The sequence below is a fragment of the Salmo salar genome, chromosome ssa26 (assembly GCF_905237065.1).
Source record: "Salmo salar chromosome ssa26, Ssal_v3.1, whole genome shotgun sequence".
Lineage (NCBI taxonomy): Eukaryota > Metazoa > Chordata > Actinopteri > Salmoniformes > Salmonidae > Salmo > Salmo salar.
In genome coordinates, this window is record NC_059467.1 from 18,146,029 (window position 1) to 18,167,046 (window position 21,018).

At 43.4% G+C, this 21,018-nt stretch overlaps 1 protein-coding gene across 3 annotated transcripts in view; it reads left to right on the plus strand.

Moving 5' to 3' along the window:
* Positions 1–21,018, plus strand: part of LOC106587208 (AT-rich interactive domain-containing protein 3B) — a 74,468-nt gene that overhangs the window by 44,520 nt on the left and 8,930 nt on the right. The gene's annotated exons all lie outside the window — the stretch shown is intronic.

The following is a 21,018-nucleotide window of genomic DNA, read 5'->3' on the forward strand; positions in this document are numbered from 1 at the left end:
TATTTAGTAAAAGACCAAGTCCATATTATGGCAAGAACAGCTCAAATAAGCAAAGAAAAATGACAGTCCATCATTACTTTAAGACATGAAGGTCAGTCAATCCGGAAAATGTCAAGAACTTTGAAAGTTTATTCAAGTGCAGTCGCTAAAACCATTGAGCGCTATGATCAAACTGGCTCTCATGAGGACCGCCACAAGAAAGGAAGACCCAGAGTTACCTCTGCTGCAGAGGATAACTTCATTACAGTTAACTGCATCTCAGATTGCAGCCAATAAATGCTTCACAGAGTTCAAGTAACCGACACATCTCAACATCAACTTTTCAGAGGAGACTGATTGAATCAGGTCTTCATGGTCAAATTGCTGCAAAGAAACCACTACTAATGGACACCAATAAGAAGAGACTTGCTTTGGCCAAGAAACATGAGCATTGGACATTAGACCAGTGGGAATCTGTCCTTTGCTCTGATGAGTCCAAATTTGGAATTTCTGGTTCCAACCGCTGTGTCTTTGTGAGACGCAGAGTAAGTGAACAGATTATCTCAGCATGTGTGGTTCCCACCGTGAAGCATGGAGGAGGAGGTATGATGGTGTGGGGGTGCTTTGCTGGTGACACTGTCAGTGATTTATTTAGCATTCAAGGCAAACTTAACCAGCATGGCTACCACAGCATTCTGCAGCCATATATCATCCCATCTGGTTTGCGTTTCGTGGGACTACCATTTGTTTTTCAACAGGACAATGACTCAAAACACACCTCCAGGCTGTGTAAGGGCTATTTGACCCTGAAGGAGAGTGATGGGGTGCTGCATCAGATGACCTGGCCTCCACAATCACCCAACCTCAACGCAATTGAGATGGTTTGGGATGAGTTGGACCGCAGAGTTAAGTAAAGCAGCTAACAAGTGCTCGGCATATGTGGGAACTCCTTAACCTCTCTAGGGGGTGAGGGACGCTACCGTCCCACCTGGCCAACATTCAGTGAAATTGCAGAGCGCGAAATTCAAAAATACTTAATTCAAATATTTAACATTCTTGAAAATATGTTATACATCAAAATAAAACTTAACTTCTTGTTAATCCAGCCGCCATGTCAGATTTCAAAAAGGCTTTACGGCGAAAGCAAACCATGTGATTATCTGAGGTCAGCGCTCAGCACAAAACATTATGTACAGTTACCAGCCAAGTAGACATTTACATTTAAGTCATTTAGCAGACGCTCTTATCCAGAGCGACTTACAAATTGGTGCATTCACCTTATGATATCCAGTGGAACAACCACTTTACAATAGTGCATCTAAATCTTTTAACCTCTATGGGCTAGGTGGGACGCTTGCGCGATTTTCAAAACCTTAAAAATCCTATTACTTCAATTTCTCAAACATATGACTATTTTACAGCTATTTACAGACAAGACTCTCGTTAATCTAACCACACTGTCCGATTTCAAAAAGGCTTTACAACGAAAGCAAAACATTAGATTATGTCAGCAGAGTACCAAGCCAGAAATAATCAGACACCCATTTTTCAAGCCAGCATATAATGTCACCAAAACCCAGAAGACAGCTAAATGCAGCACTCACCTTTGATGATCTTCATCAGATGACAACCCTAGGACATTATGTTATACAATACATGCATGTTTTGTTCAATGAAGTTCATATTTATATCAAAAACCAGCTTTTACATTAGCATGTGACGTTCAGAACTAGCATACTTCCGGGGAATTCGCTAACATTTTACTAAATTACTCACGATAAACGTTCACAAAAAGCATAACAATTATTTTAAGAATTATAGATACAGACCTCTATGCACTCGATATGTCCGATTTTAAAATAGCTTTTTGGTGAAAGCACATTTTGCAATATTCTAAGTACATAGCCCAGGCATCACGGGCTCGCTATTTAGACACCCGGCAAGTTTAGCACTCACCATAATCATATTTACTATTATAAAAGTTTGATTACCTTTTGTTGTCTTCGTCAGAATGCACACCCAGGACTGCTACTTCAATAACAAATGTTGGTTTGGTCCAAAATAATCCATCGTTATATCCGAATAGCGGCGTTTTGTTTGTGCGTTCCAGACACTATCCGAAATAGTAAAGAAGTGTCGCGCGCATGGCGCAATTCGTGACAATAAAATTCTAAATATTCCATTACCGTACTTCGAAGCATGTCAACCGCTGTTTAAAATCAATTTTTACGCCATTTTTCTCGTAGAAAAGCGATAATATTCCGACAGGGAATCTCCTTTTCGGCAAACGGAGGAAAAAATCCCAAAGGCGGGGGCGGTCGGGTCACGCGCATAAGCCCAGTGTCCCTTGATCGGCCACTTGAGAAAGGCGATAATGTGTTTCAGCCTGGGGCTGGAATGACGACATTCTGTTTTTTCCCGGGCTCTGAGCGCCTATGGACGACGTGGGAAGTGTCACGTTAGAGCAGAGATCCTTAGTAAATGATAGAGATGGAAAAGAAGTTCAAGAAATGGTCAGACAGGCCACTTCCTGTAAAGGAATCTCTCAGGTTTTGACCTGCCATTTGAGTTCTGTTATACTCACAGACACCATTCAAACAGTTTTAGAAAATTTAGGGTGTTTTCTATCCATATGTAATAAGTATATGCATATTCTAGTTACTGTGTAGGAGTGGTAACCAGATTAAATCGGGTATGTTTTTTTATCCAGCCGTGTCAATACTGCCCCCTAGCCCTAACAGGTTAAGGGGGGGGGTTAGAAGGATTACTTTATCCTATCCTAGGTATTCCTTAAAGAGGTGGGGTTTCAGGTGTCTCCGGAAGGTGGTGATTGACTCCGCTGTCCTGGCGTCGTGAGGGAGCTTGTTCCACGATAGGGGTGCCAGAGCAGTGAACAGTTTTGACTGGGCTGAGCGGGAACTGTGCTTCCGCAGAGGTAGGGGGGTGGCTTTTGTGTCGCCACCTGCCTGGTTGAAAATGATTGTTATGCATTTGTATGGTGGGGTGCTGTCCTCAGATAATCGCATGGTTTGCTTTCGCCGTAAAGCCTTTTTGAAATCTGACACCGCAGCTGGATTAACAAGAAATTAAGCTTTATTTTGACATATTGCATGTGTATTTTCAAGAACGTTAAATATTTAGAATTCTGTAGTTTGAATTTGGCGCCCTGCACTTTCACTGGATGTTGGTCAGGTGGGACACTACCATCCCATCTAGCCTAGAGAAGTTCACACTTTTTTGGTTACTACATGATTCCATAGTTTTGATGTCTTCACTATTATTCTACAATGTAGAAAATAGTAAGAATAAAGATTACACCTTGAATGAGTAGGTGTATCCAAACGAATAAAGTGACAGACAGTAAACAGTAGCGGCAGCGGCAGCGTATGTGATGAGTCAAAGAAGTTATTCAAAAGTAATTCAAGATAATTGTGATGGGTGAGTCCTGACTTATAAGCTGTGTTGTGTTTCCAATAAGATGCACTGAGAGAGTAATAACCCCCAGGCTGCTTTATTGATGATCTCACAGGATCATTCTAGAACCAGAAGGTCAATGCTTTTAGCTGAGATGTTCTCTATCCCGTCATTACCATGGTGCAGCAAAGAATTTCACCTACCTGGCTACCCTGTCAATACCTCTTTGTGGCCTGAGAGAGAAACAACCCCCCCCCTCTCCTTTTTCTACTTCAATAAGCGGCACTTGGCTGACCTCCGCTGTCTCCTAAATCGGGGCCTTAATCATGGAGAACAAATTGCTTGGCTGTCTTCCCACTCGGCTGTGAGAACAGGGCCGCAGCACAACACACATTCCCCAGGACTACCGTGAGATGCAGCCCTCAGCCGCTTGCCTCGCAGACCAGGCCGGTGATCTCTCTGAAAAAATTGTCTGGCCCTGTTATAGATCAATTGGAGGGACAGTACTCCATTTTTGTTTTGTTTTTGTGGCTTCTGCTGCACTATCAAATGAAAATACAGATTTATACTTGGATACTGCATTTCATTTTCAGTTCTTTGAGTGTCAAAAATGTTTTCTAATTATATTACCGTGTTTTGAAGTAGGGGAGAAAACACTCTTTAGATATAGAATATATTAGTACAGCTGATCAAACAATGTTAGTTGGAGAAGCGAGTGTGGGGGGGGAAGAAAAGAGGAAATGGGAAGGCTGAGAGGCCCAAATGGAGGAGCAATTACCCCCCCCAAGTCCTTGGGAAGTGGGAAATAACTGAAAGGAAGCTTGCGAGAGAATCACATTTGGCCTTGTGTGCCTAAAAACAGGCGTGTTTTGTGTGTGTGTTCGTTGAGGAATTTCACCAGCTGTCTTACACCCAATGGGCCTATTGATGCACCCCACATTAGAGTAGCAGCAACAGCATTTCCTCTTCAATTGGTGGCTGAGGACTCAGTGTTTAGCTGCTGTGTTTTCCTGTAGCCTTATTGTTTATCATATCCATTTCACTTCTTGCTTTCTTGCCCCGATTGGGAACGTGGTGAAAAACTTTGACACTGTTGTGTTGCTATTAACCGTCTTAAAGGCTTCAATTTAAGCAGATGTGTGATTTGTTTTTGATTTGACACCCTTCCCTCACCACCTGCTCTGAGATGGGGGCTGGGAGGGAGGGGGTAAGGGAGACTGTAGGAGAAAAGGGCACTTTTATGAAGAAAAAAACCCAAGTGCAAAGCAGCCAAATGCCTGTCAGCGCTGTCCACTTGAGATGATTAATGGTGCCTAGGTCTGATGGACAGAGCAAGTGTGAGAGACTTCTGTTGAGGCAATCACGGGACAGAGCGAGAGAGAGGGGTTAAGACAAGTGTTTAATGTCTTTGCTGTAACCAAGAAGCTTGATCTTGACATCTAGCCACTTCGCTAGCAAACCAAATGAATAGTTGGAGCCCAGAGCAGGATATAATTTATTTGACATCTTAGATTTCTTATATTTATAAGCAGTGGCATAGCATGCACCCCCGCAGCCGTGCCCCTAACTCCCTAAAATTGTATTGAAAATTATACCGTCAGATGTATGCAATACCCTAGTATATGGTGGCGTTGTCAGAGGAAGTCCCAAAAAATTATCAGACTCCTGTCACTCAAGTCATAGACAGTTCTCTGTTCTCAAGCGGTACCGGAGCGCCACGTCTAGGTGCAAAAGTCTCCCCCAAGCCATAAGACTGCTGCACAATTAATCAAAAAAGATCGAGCAGTCAACAAGTTGAGTAGTCATTTGAAAGAGTAAGAACATTTCAGCGAGATTACTCAAAGGCGAAATCCATTAATGCCAAGATAATGGAATTCATTGCCCTTGACAATCAACCATTCTCTGTCATGGGTGATGTTGGCTTTCACGACTGGTCGAGCACTGGTACACACTAACGTTACCAAGTGCGCTATTATTCAGATGTTACCCTACCGGAGTTACACAGTAATAGCGTCATTGCTATTTGCGTCACGACATACTATGGAACACCGTTTGGGTTTCTGCGTGTCAAAAAAGATAGACGTCAAATAACACTATTTGACAATAACACTATTTGATGTGTTAAATAAGCTTTTAATTTGACACTTCAAATAACACAGTTCTATTATACAGTGTTGTGTGTTCTGAATTTGCACGTGCAAGCCAAGCGCCACCACTACTATCAGTAGCACTGTCAAAACTGTACAAAAAAAGTCTACAAACACCGGCCACGAACGATATGTTTACAATACCGTGTAGGTAATAAAGCATTATTTGTTCAACCGCAACTTCTAGGGTAGCTAGCTAGCTTTAGCTTGGTACCTAGATGGCACCAATACAACCACCGTGAAAACAATGACCAGTAGAAACTGCAGTCATTTTCACTATTCTTTGCAATGATTTAGGAATCCTTGTGAGTAAGTATTAGCTAGGTAGCCACTTGTTGTTCCCCTATTAAACTTCAGTTCATGAAAATCAATAGCTAGCCAGCTACTTAACCCTGTTGCCCAAAGATAACGTTATAAGCAGCCAGCTTGCTTCATCTGCCTAGTGAGGCTCGACCTGACCAGTTTATGTATTGTGAAGCTAGCCACAATAAGGATTAGCGGTTTGCTTTCAATATAAAAGTCCCTATTTGAAAGTGATGCAGAAGGTTACTATTGGTGGAATTGTGCCATATTTAGACTAGATAACGTTAAACAAGGTTGGAATGATGGCATAATTCTACTATTTGTATTAATTTGCATCACTGTCAATGACATACTTTGAAGGCTAACCGCAAATTCCACTATTGTGGCTAGCTTCACATAGATGGGTCCGACCGCCATTAATCAAATAAGAACGGTCTTATAAATTATGGTTATTTTAGATGACACCTAGCTTTATAGTTAGCTAGCTAACTATAGCTACTGAAACAGATTGTCATTTTGCTATGTTTTTGAGGAAGAACATTGTTTGCATCCATGAGCTAGCTAGCTTTTTTTTATGACCTGCACTGTAGGTGCGTGAGACAACTTTACCAGCATCATAGCATACATATCGATGAATCGTTGTGCCATATGAAATACAAGTGATTGTGTAATAACTACATAAAAAAATTATGAACGCATTAAATTATGTGACATGCAGTCATCAGTCTTTTTGAAATGCAAAGACCCAAATGGCATTCAATAGAAATTCTGGTTGAGAATGAAACGACTGAACAACGAAACAGCAAGTAAGTGAAAGAAATAGGTTTTGATTAAGTTTTACTGATAATGGGCACATAAACTACCGTTCAAAAGTTTGGTGTCACTTAGAAATGTTTTTGAAAGAAAAGCACATTTTTTGTCCATTAAAATACCATCAAATTGATCAGAAATGCAGTGTAGACGTTGTAAATGACTACTGTAGCTGGAAACGGCAGATTTTTAATGGAATATTTACATGGGCGTACAGAGGCCCATTATCAGCAACCATCACTGTGTTCCAATGGCACTTTGTGTTAGCTAATCCAAGTTTATCATTTTAAAAGGCTAATTGATCATTAGAAAACCCTTTTGCAATTATGTTAGCACAGCTGAAAACTTGTTCTGATTAAAGAAGCAATAAAACTGGCCTTCTGTAGACTTGTTGAGTATCTGGAGCATCAGCATTTGTGGGTCTGATTTACACGCTCAAAATGGCCAGAAACAAATAACTTTATTTTGAAACTCATGAGTCTATTCTTGTTCTGAGAAATTAAGGCTATTCTATGTGAGAAATTGCCAAGAAACTGAAGATCTCGTACAGCGCTCTGTACTACTCCCTTCACAGAACAGCGCAAACTGGCTCTAACCAGAATAGAAAGAGGAGTGGGAGGCCCCGGTGCACAACTGAGCAAGAGGACAAATGTGTGTAGTTTGAGAAACAGTCCTCAACTGGCAGCTTCATTAAAGAGTACCCGCCAGTCTCAACGTCAACAGTGAAGAGGTGACTCTGGGATGCTGGCCTTCTTGGCAGAGTTGCAAAGAAAAAGCCATATCTCAGACTGGCCAATAAAAAGATAATATTAAGATGGGCAAAAGAACACAGACACTGGACAGAGGAAGATTGGAAAAAAGTTATGGACAGACAAATCTAAGTTTGAGGTGTTTGGATCACAAAGAACAACATTCGTGAGACGCAGAAAAAAATGAAAACATGCTGGAGGAGTGCTTGATGCCATCTGTCAAGCATGGTGGAGGCAATGTGATGGTCTGGGGGTGCTTTGGTGGTGGTAAAGTGGGAGATTTGTAGGGTAAAAGGGATTTTGAAGGAAGGGTATCACTCCATTTTGCAACGCCATGCCATACCCTGTGGACGGCGCTTAATTGGAGCCAATTTCCTCCTACAACAGGACAATGACCCAAAGCGCACAGCTCTAAATTATGCAATAACTATTTAGGGAAGAAGAAATCAGCTGGTATTCTGTCTATAATGGAGTGGCCAGCACAGTCACCTGATCGCAACCCTATTGAGTTGTTGTGGGAGCAACATGACCGTATGGTACGTAAGAAGTGCCCATCAAGCCAATACAACTTGTGGGAGGTGCTTCAGGAAGCATGGGGTGACATCTCTTCAGATTACCTCATCAAATTGACAACTAGAATGCCAAAGGTCTGCAAGTTGTAATTGCTGCAAATGGAGGATTCTTTTGATGAAAGTAGAGTTTGAAGGACACTTGTTATTTCAATAAAAAATCATTATTTATAACCTTGTCAACGTCTTGACTATATTTCCTATTCATTTTGCAACTAATTTCATGTATGTTCTCATGGAAAACAAGGACATTTCTAAGTGACCCCAAATGTCTTTTGGTGTGCAGTTGAACAAAACAAAAAATTCGGAATAATTTACTAAATATTAGCTAATTCCACTAAGAAATCATAAAATGTCCCGGACAATATTATTGGCACCTTCTAGAAGTAGTTTGAAATAATTAATGTCAACCAGGTGATTCTCATTTACGTTGGAATTGAACTCGCCTGTGGTGAGTTGAAAGTTCATGCAGTATAAAAATCACGTGTTCAACCAGTTTGAGTAGAAAAAAGGACTCATTCTCCTGTTTTGGGTCACTGTGTGTACTGCAATGAGCATGGACAAAAGAAAGAGAACCAGAGATTTATCTGAGGTCAGACGCACGATTATAGCCAAGCATGGACAATCTCCAGAGACCTTGATGTTCCTGTTTCCACCGTATGTGATGTTATCAACAAGTTTTAGGCCCATGCCACTGTAGCCAACCAACCTCACTGGACATGGCCGCAAGAGAGAACTTGATGGACGATTGCAGCGAAGGATTATTCGAATGGTGAAGAAAGCACCTAAGTCAACTGCCACACATTCAAGCTGACCTTCAGACACAAGGTATGACAGTTTCAACTCGCACTGGGAGAATGTCCTGTGGACAGATGACACCAAATTAAAGCTATTTGGTAAAGCACAATCTATGTTTACAGAAAACAAAATAAAGCTTTCAAAGAAATTAACACTTTCCCTACAGTCAAACATGGAGGTTTAGTGATGTTTTGGGGCTGCTTTGCCGCCTCTGGCACTGGTTGCCTTGAGCGTGTGCATGGCATCATGAAATCAAGTGAATACCAAGGTATTTTGGAGCACAATGTCGGACCCATTGTTCGAAAGCTGGGTCTCCGTCAAAGGTCATGGGTCTTCCAGCAGGACAATGACCCCAAACACACTTCAAAAAGCACCCAGGAATGGTTCAAGACAAAACGCTGGACTGTTTTGAAGTAGCCAGCAATGAGTTCAGATCTAAATCCCATTGAAAACTTGTGGAGAGATCTGGAAACAGCAGTTAGGAGAAGACACCCTTCAAATCTGGGAGAACTGGAGCAATTAGCACAAGAGGAGTGGGCCAAACTGCCAGTACAGTGGTGCAGAAAGCTCATCGACGGTTACTTGTTTGCTGTTATTTTGACCAAAGGCTGTGCTAGCAAATATTAAGTCTAGGGTGTCAATTTTGTCAATGCCATTTCTGTTTGTTTATTTTCTGATTTAAATGAATATATTAAGTTCTGAATCAAAAACAAAGTTTCTGTAATATTAACAGTGAAATAAAGAATTGTGGAGACCAAATACTTTGTTCAATTTCAACTTATTTTTGGGGGAAATTGTGAGTTATTTGAAAAAAGTGCAAGGGTGGCAATATTTTTGGCACGACTGTATTACCGCCCAAACATGGTGTAGTGTTGAGTATACTGTAGTAAGTTGATGCGTCAAAAAACCTGATTCTGGGGGTTTGTTTGGCTATTGGAGTAAGAGCTAACTAAGGTTATTATAGGAAAATTCTCCGTAGTAAAGATTGATTGTAAGCCGGCCTTGTCTGTGCCATTTAACCAGAACAGTCAGGACTGGACTGGAGAGAAACTGAGCTGATGATTGTTTTGCATCATGGCTGAAACTGACAGACTGGTCAATATTTTCTCTCCCAGAAACTATTGCACAACTTTTAACCAGGACACAGGTCAAAAGTAGGGCTCGGGTCAAAAGTAGTGAATAGCCACTACTAGTCAGCTACTTGCTCCACCCCCCAATGGACATGTATTCTTCTTACTCACTCGTCACTCTATGGACAAGTATCCTTGTTTACGCACTTTGCAGCATCTGTATAGAATTTAAAACTAGTTGTAAATATACACAGTATAGCAAATATTAGGATCACATTCCTGATATTGAGTTGAACCCCCCCTGGGAAACTGTGGAGTGTGAAAAATCCAGCAGCGTTGTAGTTCTTGACACAAACCGGTGCGCCTGGTACCTACTACCATACTCCGTTCAAAGGCACTTACATCTTTTGTTGTGCCTATTCGCCCTCTGAATGGCACACATACACAATCCATGTCTTAATTGTCTCAAGGCTTAAAAATCCTTATTTAACCTGTCTCCTCCCCTTCATCTACACTGATTTTGAAGTGGATTTAACAAGTGACAATTAATCATAGCTTTCACCTGGATTCACCTGGTCAGTCTGTCATGGAAATGTTTTGTACACTCAATATATATATATGTATATGTGTGTGTGTGTATATATATATATATATATATATATATATAATATATATATATATATATATATATATATATATATGTATATATAGTGTGACCTATTCTATTATTTTACTTATTATAATTATTATTATTATTATCTTTTCACTTATTTTTAACCTGTATTGTTGGAACTCTGAGCTTAAGAATTTCACTGTACTCTGCAATTACATCTGCGACCCTGTGCATGTGACGACTAAACTCTGAATTGATTTGGATTTGCTTCTCTTTGAACTACAGTAGGTCCGGCAGCTGCCTCAGCACAGCCAGGCCTATTGGCTAGTGACTGAATCTCGAGGCTGACAGTAGTTGTGCCCTAATCGCCTTAATGTTACCAGGCTGTCGGTCAGTCAGCTGTGTTTACTGAGGGCCAGCCACGTTGGCTTGGCGATGTGTCGGCGGCCAGCGCTGCGTAGTGTAGCGGCGTGGGAACAGTGGCTGCCCAGCGGGGGGGCGTGAGGATGTCCCTAACCGTAACCCAGAGACGGAGTGCTCTGTCCTCTCCACTTACACCACGAATGGGCTCTTGGGGATCCATGTATGCATTATATTACCACTGAGCAGGGCTAGCACTCACACTACAGAGCTCACACTCCCCCCATACAGGACAGGGAGGCTCGCTGTGTTGTACGTACACACACACTAAAACAGAGCTACAATGGGAACATTCTGTGGCCTGTTTAATGGGGCTTTATTTTCATTTAACAGTTTCTGGAAATGACTTGCCTGAGAGTTTTACACACACTGTCATATGAGCACATCTGTCCATACTATTATAGTAGGTGTTGTGTGAGCAAAATGGTTTCCAACTGATTCCAAACCTGTTGACTCTAACCTCCCTCGCTGGTCTGAGAGGTGGTAAACGTCAGGCTACTCATATGGTACACTGATTTAGAAACCATTTATTTAAATTTCATTCTGGTTTCACTACACTACTAACTCAAAACCATGAGTGTAGCAACACGTTATATAGATGACTAGCTCACAGATTCAGTTCCTTATGAGAACTGTGTGAAACATGGTTGTAAAGAACAGTGACTGGGGCCAGAATAGAAATGTGATGGTACTGAAAAATCTCCCCTGTCTGTCCTCCTCCCTCCCCCGCTCCTCTCTTCACCCCCTTTTCCCTCTGTTTATTGTGCTACAGTTACAACCACTGAAACTTGATAAGACCGTGGGGGATAGGGGCCGAGGTTAGTGCGCAGGGCAGGCGGTGGGGGGAGGGGCTGGATTAAGGGGCCTCCTGTCCTACAGAGAATGATTAATGAGCCCCTAAAACTGGGGGGGGCCCACCTTTTTGATAGGGTGAACACTGACGGACAGCAGACGAGGGAAAGACCGCCACGTGTCTGGACTGCGAGGGAGGAGGGCATAAGGGATTAAGGTAACCGACAGACAGGGGAGGCACTGGGAAAGGAGAGGGGGGGAGAGGGTGCCACAACTACAGAGGGGGAGTGGAGTGAAGGGAGGCATCAGGCCTGCATGTGTGGAAACAAGGCCACAGTCTTTCATTTCCCCTGGAAATGAGCGATCCGTCACTGGGGAAGACACTGGGGGTGTGTCCCAAACAGCACCCTATTCCCTATATAGTTTACTACTTTTGAACCAAGCCCTATGAGCACTACTTTTGACCTGTGCAATATATGGGGAATATGGTGCTATTTGAGATGCAATTTGGGTCTGGGGCTGGTCCAGGCAGGAGCTGGGGATGGGCTGGCAGAGTAGAGTGGGCCCCTGAGGAAGGAAAGGGTGGGAACCGCAGGGCCAACCCCAGCCCAGCGCAGTCAGAGCCACTGCTTTATAATAAATGCCTTCTAGAATCTAGACAGATGCCAAAAAGGACAAGTATTCTTAGCTGCAGACATTTCTCTCTCTTTGATCAATGATGTGGTCAGCGTGTTGATATGTTAGTCTGAGATTGTCTTGGGTAATTTTAAAACCTCGCCCGCCTAAATTACAAAGCCGTATTTAGATGCAGGGTCATCCACAGGCAGACCCATCAGTCCTCTGTTTTCCCCCACTTCAAAACCAAAGGAAATTGGTGTTTTCCTGATGTTAGCTCCATGGGAATCTACTCTCTCTTATTTGTTTAGTTTCGGCACCATCAGGGGCCCGCCCTTTTTATGTTTTTGTGTCTTTCTTTCTACCCCACCCCTTCCTATCCTTTCCTGAATCAATCCACTTGGTTGTGGGGTGTATTCAGTGATGTAAACGTTGCAGACAGAAACAGAATGAATAGAGCTGTGACGATTCCCTTCTCTATTTGACAAGGTTTCAATCTGAATGTTGTAACGTTAATGTAACATCTCTATAGTTCTCTCTTTGTCCTGTTCTGTGTGCACTGGAGATGGGATTCCTCTCCTTTGCAATCCAGTGATGGATGGACTGAAATAGTTAACGGCCCCCGAAGGAGATCTTCACCAGCATAATAGCCCTGCGCTGACATACAGTATGGTGTGTATAGTACCGTTACATACGACTCAGTAATGTACTGGTACACATTGTGTTTTCAAGAGAAACAAAGAATGACAGATGTCTAATGTCGGTGGATGAAGGATGTCTCAAAAGAGCCTTTATTTTTTTTATTTCACCTTTTATTTAACCAGGTAGGCTAGTTGAGAACAAGTTCTCATTTGCAACTGCGACCTGGCCAAGATAAGGCATAGAAATTCGACACATACAACAACAGAGTTACACATGGAGTAAACAAAACAACCTTAGTGTGTGTCGTACTCATTTACGCACACAGTCAGTGCTACAGGATCGATCCTAGACCTTCTACTTTTTATTGCGTTCTCTAGGTTACAATGTCAGCCCATGTATGGAGACTGGAACCTTGAGCAGGAATTAAACAATCAGCAGTTACCATGGAGAGGGTTTTGTATTGAGTTGTGAGGGGTACCTGGTTTCCTCTCCTCCAAACCATATGCTGTCCACAGCAGCTGATGCTCCTATATTGATCACCTCTTGCTGAGCTCCAAATGGGGCTCGCCAGCTGATGGCTTTATCTGTCAATCTGGGTGTCCATTGATTGGAGCAGGTATCTGTGTTATAAAGAGAAGGGTGGGGAGGGCAGAGGTCCACTGAGACCCTGTCAGTGGTCCTCCTGCCGGTGGTGAGGTTTATGTCCCCTACCTACCCTCTAAACCAGCCCTGTTCTAGTTGGCCACCTCTGTGGTCACTGCGGCAGCCCAGCTCTTCTGTTATTTGAGGAGCAGCTGATTTCAGACCTGTCTCTCTCTATTACCTCAGGCGAGAATGATGACGTTTTATATTTTGACGGGGAGAATAAACGTAGAAGCACAGTGGAGATCGAAAAGCCGTCTAGTAATGTGCTCAAGTCAAATTTCAACACCAAGCCAATTTTTGCACAAAAAAAAATAGACAGATTTACCTGCCAGCACATTTTGGTTATGTTAGACTACTGAAACTGAATACAAATGTAAAAGTGTAGGCAGTGGTTTGATCTTTGGTTGAGATGGAGGGATTTGAGATCTGGGCAAGATCTCTTCTGTCTCCCTGGCCATGTTAACCTGCAGGGGAGATGTGGGGTAGACCCCCCCCCCCCCGCCTCATCACCTCTCTATCTGATGGACTGTTGATTAGAGTCCAGTCAGCCAGTAGTCCAAGCCAGGCCCCGGCCTCGAGGGACCAAAAGGATTTGGGTTACAGTTGAAGTGGCCGTCTCACTTTTTGCGCTATCCACATTCCACTCTTTCAATCCCCCTCCCCCAATTCACCAGGTGACCCATCTTTATGACCCGAGAGGAGGGAGTCATGTTTCTCTCTCTCTCTCTCCCTCTCTCTTTTTAATCTTTCTCTCTCCCTCTCTCTTTTGCTCCTTCTCTCACCCCTTTATCGCTGATCTTCTTACTGAACTAATAGTTCCCAATGAGAGAGAGCGAGATTACCGTCCCCATTTTGGACTGCAGCCAGATCACGGGCTACTCCGTGAGTTGTTACTGTTGATGAGACTTGACGTATCAAAAGATTTGTCCTATAAATAAAAAGCTCTCATTCCCAGGCTTCAATCTAGTGATTTACATGTTGTGTATTGAGTTTAACATATAATGGAAGGTCTCTTTGCAATTTGCTCTTCAAATGTTTGTTGTGGGATTTCTTTTTTATGGTTTGTCATGAGACACTACCCCCTCCTCCCCCGGGGCCTGGCCGGCACCAGCTGTGCTTTTATATCCCCGCCTGCCTGGTGTTATTGGCCTCCTACATATATAGGGGGTAATCTTAACTCTCGCTATAGATAGGAGGGCTGTTTGGCTGCTGTGTCCACATACATATTCTGTACCACTTGATCTGAATTGGTCAGTCATGTGATGCATATGAATGGCTCTCCCCAGACTAAAGATAGCTGAAGAATTCCATACCGTCGCTGGACTTTACCTTCTATGTCCCTCGGCCCGGCATTACAAATAAAACAAACGCTGCTCCAGCAGCAGCATAGCAGGCCCTGACAATACCAGGCTCAACATATGAACATGTAAACCAAATGGCCTGGGTCCCTGGGTAAACTAAACATCCAGCAGGAGCAGTCAGGGCTGCTTGTAGACTGTAGTGGGTCTGAGGCAGAACAGAACAGTGGTGGGGAGCTGCAGGCCCTTGTTTGGTCTAATCTGGGATATTGCTGGTGGTGGGGTGGATCCAAAGGGGTTTGGGGGGGATCTTCTGAAAGGACGCTGACATGAGGCAGAGGCCATTTGTGTTTTGGCTGACACCTTATAGCAGTAATCCAGTCTTTATCCAGCTGGCTGTCCCATCCACCTCATCCGCTCCTTCCCCCTCTCAGAGCATGGGGGGGCGTGTGTATATAGAGAAAGGGGGAGGGGGGTCCACAGAAAGCGATATATCCTTTAGATAATGATGGGCTTATAAATGCGCTCCTGCCTGCTCTTGTTTCTGTCTCTTTCTCACCTCTCTCCATCCACTCTTTCCTTCCTCTTTTCCTCCTCCCTCACTCCGAAGAGGTGGATGGTAGTGAAACCCCACACCTCGTGGCAGCACATTCTGAATAAAATGCATTTCCTGTCTCCTCTCCCCCAGCCCCTGTCAGCTGGAATGCCAGTGATGTGAAATCAGCTACATTTAATTTACGATGCTGGCATAAGAGCCAGTTCATTTATTTATTATAGAATTCTTTAATGCAGACAGGTGTTTTACAAAAACATTGGTCAGGGATCATCATGTAATGACCTTGTTTTTTGTCACATGGAGATGGAACGCATCCTTGGAACTGTAGGGGGCAGTGTGGATGGTGCAGGGGGAAGGGGGTTAAACTTATCATGTGACAAGGGGATGCTTCAACACCAGTCTCATTGGTGTTTTTAAATGTTCTGTTTTCTCTCCTGGAACTGTGACTCACTAACTGACTGGTTCAGACTGCAGCAGGCTGGTCTCCCTCTTTTTGATCTTGTTCTCTATCCAGTGTAGTGTCTTCTAAGCTGGGCTGTGCCCACTACTGACAATAGTGCCTCAATTACTGTACTGTAACTCCCTCCCAGTGGGGTGAGAGGTGGCTGCCTCCTGGCCCTTCCTGCCCCTATGGGCCTCTCTCTGTTGGGTTCTGGCGCTGTCTGAACACTGGAAGTACTGCAAATGGAGGAAGGAGTTAGGGAGTGGCTCAGGGAGCCTTCACCACCACAGCACTTCCCACCACCATGACCTCTGACCTCCACAGCCATTAATCACTCGCCTCCTGATGGTCCTGTCCCAGGGGGGAAATCAGTCCAGGGCAAAGGATGATGGGAGGTGAAGCCTGTAGCCAATTACAAATCGTTTCGGTGCTGCAGTGGACAAATCCCTGCTGCCCTTTGAGAGAAAGCAGCCAATAGTGGCCTACATTAACGCTAGCATGAGCTAATGCTTCAGCTGTTCAATATGTGGCCTGCTATCATGGCTACGCTGCTCTGCTACTCATTTCTACATCGACCGACTCTGGGGTTGTGTTTCCCAGATTAAAACGTGTTTAAAGTGATTGTGCCCACAGGCCTAAAAGAGCTAGAACAGATGTTTCTCACCAAAGACTGGTAGGTTGTTAGTTCTCACTAATGTTTCTCTATCTCCTCCAGTCTAGCTGAAGGGGCTTTGGTTAATTACGTCATTTAATCATTTTCATAAATGGGTTGTTGCAGTTTGCTCACATTTCAGCAGATCCTGTTGAAACGTGTTCATTTGATTCTGTAGCGTTAGGTTCATTGTAGCGCTAGGTTTATTGTAGCGTTTGTATTTTGTTTACGCAGGCAGAATATCTGCTTCAGAGTAAAAAAATCTATTGTCTAAATTAATGTAGTGATTCTTGCAAAAAAAACACGTCTCTACATCGCTTCCTGATGGTCCTATTCCTAACATTGATATTAGTGTGCTGGAATGGAATAGAGGCATTGATGTGAATTAAAGCCTAAATGCTGGGTTGTCAGTGCAGGTCAGGTCTATTGTGCTTATCTGTTCTGGCCTCATTGTCCAGGGGGACATACGGCTGGCTGTGTATGAAAACGGCTTCTTGCTGACCTGCACTTTAATTCAGACATCAATAACCCCTGGCCAACCTCTGACCCCTACAGTTGTACTAATTGTTTGATGCAGGATTGATGTCCTTGCAGCGCTGCATTAAATAACTGTGGCCTGACCAGGGCTCAGGCTGGCCTTTTACACCACATTCCTTCTGTTTTTGATAGGCTGTATGTTCTGGAAGCGCTGGGCTACTGGCTCCTGTTCTATCTACCCTCTACCCAGCCCATCTTCGTCACTCTCTCTCTGGTGGCTGGTGGTAGTGACACCATGCTCCCTGTGTTAATCAAACATCCTGCCTGATGTCATCTCATCCACCACACAGAGACAGGACTTCAGACACATTATTGGGCTGTTGGCACTTCCTCAATCTTACAGGAAACTGATATGTCCTAGCGGCCATGGACAATCTAAAGTTCATGTTATGAGATCAGAAAGTTGAATTCCGGGAAAAGCTGAGACTATTCCCACTCTCGTAGGTGTAGTGGATTTTGATTTCCTATCTTAGCTAGCTGTAGTTACCGCTGGCTTTGTTGATGGCCTACTGTATATAGGCTTTAGTCGTAAGTAGGGTTGCAAAGATTCAGAAACTTTCTGGTAAATTTCAAGGAATTTTTCTGGAAATGTTCCATGGGAAGTTAATCCTGGGAATTTGCACACTAATGAGATGCTCTTGAGCCCACACAACTACACTGACTGAGCCAAGGACTACATGTTTTCTGGTACATTTTGATTACAATACTGGGTGGGGTGAATATATTTTATGACACATGATTTTTTGTTAACTAGTAAATAGTAGCCTACAGCAAAGTGTGTTAAAATAATTCCTGCTAGTTCGTTTTTGCTACCGTGTGGGTTTTAGCTTGCTTGAGCCTGCTAACTGAGGAGTGTTAATTATCTGAGGAGTGTTAACTTATCTTACAAAGGAGTTGTTTAATCTAACTGTTTAACTATTTGTACATGCAATTGTATTTTTAATTTTTTTACTCATTATTTTCTAATCTTTACAGACTCAATGGAGGAACGTAGTCAGAGAAATGCTGATGAATGTCTTGCTCGAGCTGTGTATGCAACTGGTTCATCTCTGATGCTCACAGGCAATGCGTATTGGAAGAGATTTCTGAATGTTCTTCGCCCAGCATACACCCCTCCAACCAGACATGCTTTGTACTCCATTTTCTGGATGCAGTGTTCAAGTGCAGGTCAAGCAAATCATAGAGAAAGCAGACTGTATTGCAGTCATCTCCTGATCGGTGGTCGAATGTTCGTGGGCAAGGAATAATTAACTACATCATCTCCACCCTTCAACCAGTATTATACAAGAGCACAGACACAAGGGACAACAGACACACAAGTCTACATTGCAGATGAACTGAAGGCAGTCATCAATGACCTTTGACCACAGAAGGTATTTGCACTGGTGACAGACAATGCTGCTTGGTCTAAAGTGGAGGACTCCTACGCTCACATCACACCCATTGGCTGTGCTGCTCATGCATTGAATCTGCTCCTCAAGGACATCATGGCACTGAAAACAATGGATACACTCTACAAGAGAGCCAAGGACATGGTTAGGTTTGCTGCTATAACTTGATGACCCTTCACAATCTACCTCACCAAGCAAAGTGAGAAGAATAAGAGAACCACATTGAAGCTGGCCAGCAACACTCATTGGGGTGGTGTCATCATGTTTGACAGTCTCCTGGAGGGGAAGGAATCTCCAAGAAATGTCCATATCACAGTCTGCTGATATGGACAGCCCCATCAAGAGGATCCTCCCGCATTATGTATTTTGGGAGAGAGTGGTAAGCAGCCTGAAACTCCTGAAACCTATAGCAGTAGCCATTGAACGGATTGAGGGAGACAATGCCATCCTGTCTGATGTTTAGACTCTGCTTGTAGATGTAAGAGAAGAAATCCGTACTGCCCTGCCCACTTCACTGTTGCTCCAAGCAGAGGAAACTGCAGTTCTGAAATGCATCAAAAAGCGTGTTGAACCCCAAGTATGCTGGCAAGAGCATCCTGTCTGGTGCAGAGATCAACAAGGCCTATGGTGTCATCATTACTGTGTCTCGCCACCTTGGCCTGGATGAGGGCAAGGTCCTTGGCAATCTGGCAAAATATACTTCCAAGCAAGGGCTTTGGGTTGGAGATGCAATTTGGCAGTCGTGCCAACATATCTCATCAGCCACCTGATGGAAGGGACTTTGTGGATCTGAGGCTCTTTCCCCTGTTGCCTCCATCATCCTCCAAATCCCACCAACATCCGCCACCTCAGAGCGCAACTGCTCCTTGTTTGGGAACACACACACTAAAGCACGCAACAGGCTGACCAATACAAGGGTTGAAAAATTGGTGGCTATCCGGACAAATTTGAGGCTTTTTGAGCCTGACAACGAGCTATCCTCAACAAGGTTGGAAAGTGACAGTGAAGATGAGGCCTCAGTCTGATGTTCAAGAGGTGGACATTGAGGAGGAGATCCAGGGAGAAAACATGGAAGCCTGAGAGGAAGACAGTCTAGAATCTAAAGCTTCAGTTATCATTTTACAGATGTATGTTGAAAATGTTTTTGGGAGATGCGATGGATCATTGGGGATCATTCGATATTCCCTTTTGTTGTTCAGTGAAATCATCCCGTATGAAGTTAACTCATTTAATTGAAGTTCAATTCGTAACTAAATTGTTTTTTTATTTCTATTGGAAGGATTTAATCATTTGCAATTATGTCTACTTATGATAAAGTAAAAGGTTTATGTTTCTGTCTCCATATGATATGGTAAATATATCCAATGCAAAAAAACATCTACATTTAAATGGTATTAATATTAATTTTGCATATATTTCTGTTAATTCCCATGAAAAGTTTCCACCTCCTGAATATTCCCCAAAATATGCAACCCTAGTCGTAAGGGTTTACAGTGTTTTATAACACATGTTCCTCTCTGACATGAGATGAGGTTATGCCTCTGCAGCCACGCCCCGCCCCAGAGTTAGTTAGCAACACTTACATAAGCTAGCCCATGTGTCCTCCAGTCAGAGCCAATGATTCTAATGGTTTAATTAAAGACAACCTGTGCCTTGGAGGAGGGGACTGACTGGCTGCTGCTTACTTGAGACTTTGAATCAGGACCAGGGCTAATCTCCAGGCCTGATCACATTGCTATTTGAAAAATACATGAATGGGTCTTATTCCAGGTTAGATCTGCTGGCAGCCTGCGGAGGCTGGGAGGATTGGCTGCTATTAACCACTATGCCACAAAGCTGGCCTGGCCTCCGCCTGGCCGTCCTCTCTAGTCAGCAGCCACTCTGCACCAGGCCCCGGGCAGCACTAGCACAACAGCTAACAGCAGAGGGGTGTGGATTTACTCTGCACAATCCCCTAAATAAGCTTTATTATACCAGGCTATCCATGCTCACCTCCCCCTCCCCGCTGCCCAAAGATTAGCAGGCCTACAATCCCCCCCCCCGACATGTCGGGACTGGAGAGTGGCGCGTAGCACTTTTTTCTAGGCCAGGGTTACACCTCCCTCCCCCCCGACACACACACTTTCTACACGCTTTACTGCAGATAAGCTGTTAACAAGATTAATGCATCTGTATCAAAAGTCTGGAGCAGGTTCACTTTGTTGTTTGCAAATCCCTCTTTCCAGGTCCAGCTGTCTTTTCCTTAACTTGGCTAATATGTTCTCTTTGTCATTAGTTTAGCAGTCTAATTCAACCGGCTCTCTGAGTTATGGGCCTCTGTCACCGAGAGCATTAACAATATCATCTGGGTATTTGTTTCAGCAAACAATTTAGGGTGAAAATGTACTTTCAATAATAGAAGATCGCGTACCATTTCTGTTACAGTTAACTTTTCAAAGCATGTTACAGTGCTCTGAAAATATTCAGATTAAAAAAACAAAACAATGTTCACTTTTTTTAGGTTAAAACGTGCAACAAATCTCCTCATCCACACCAGCTCCTTCAGCAATGTCACTTTAACAGGATATTTGGGTCCA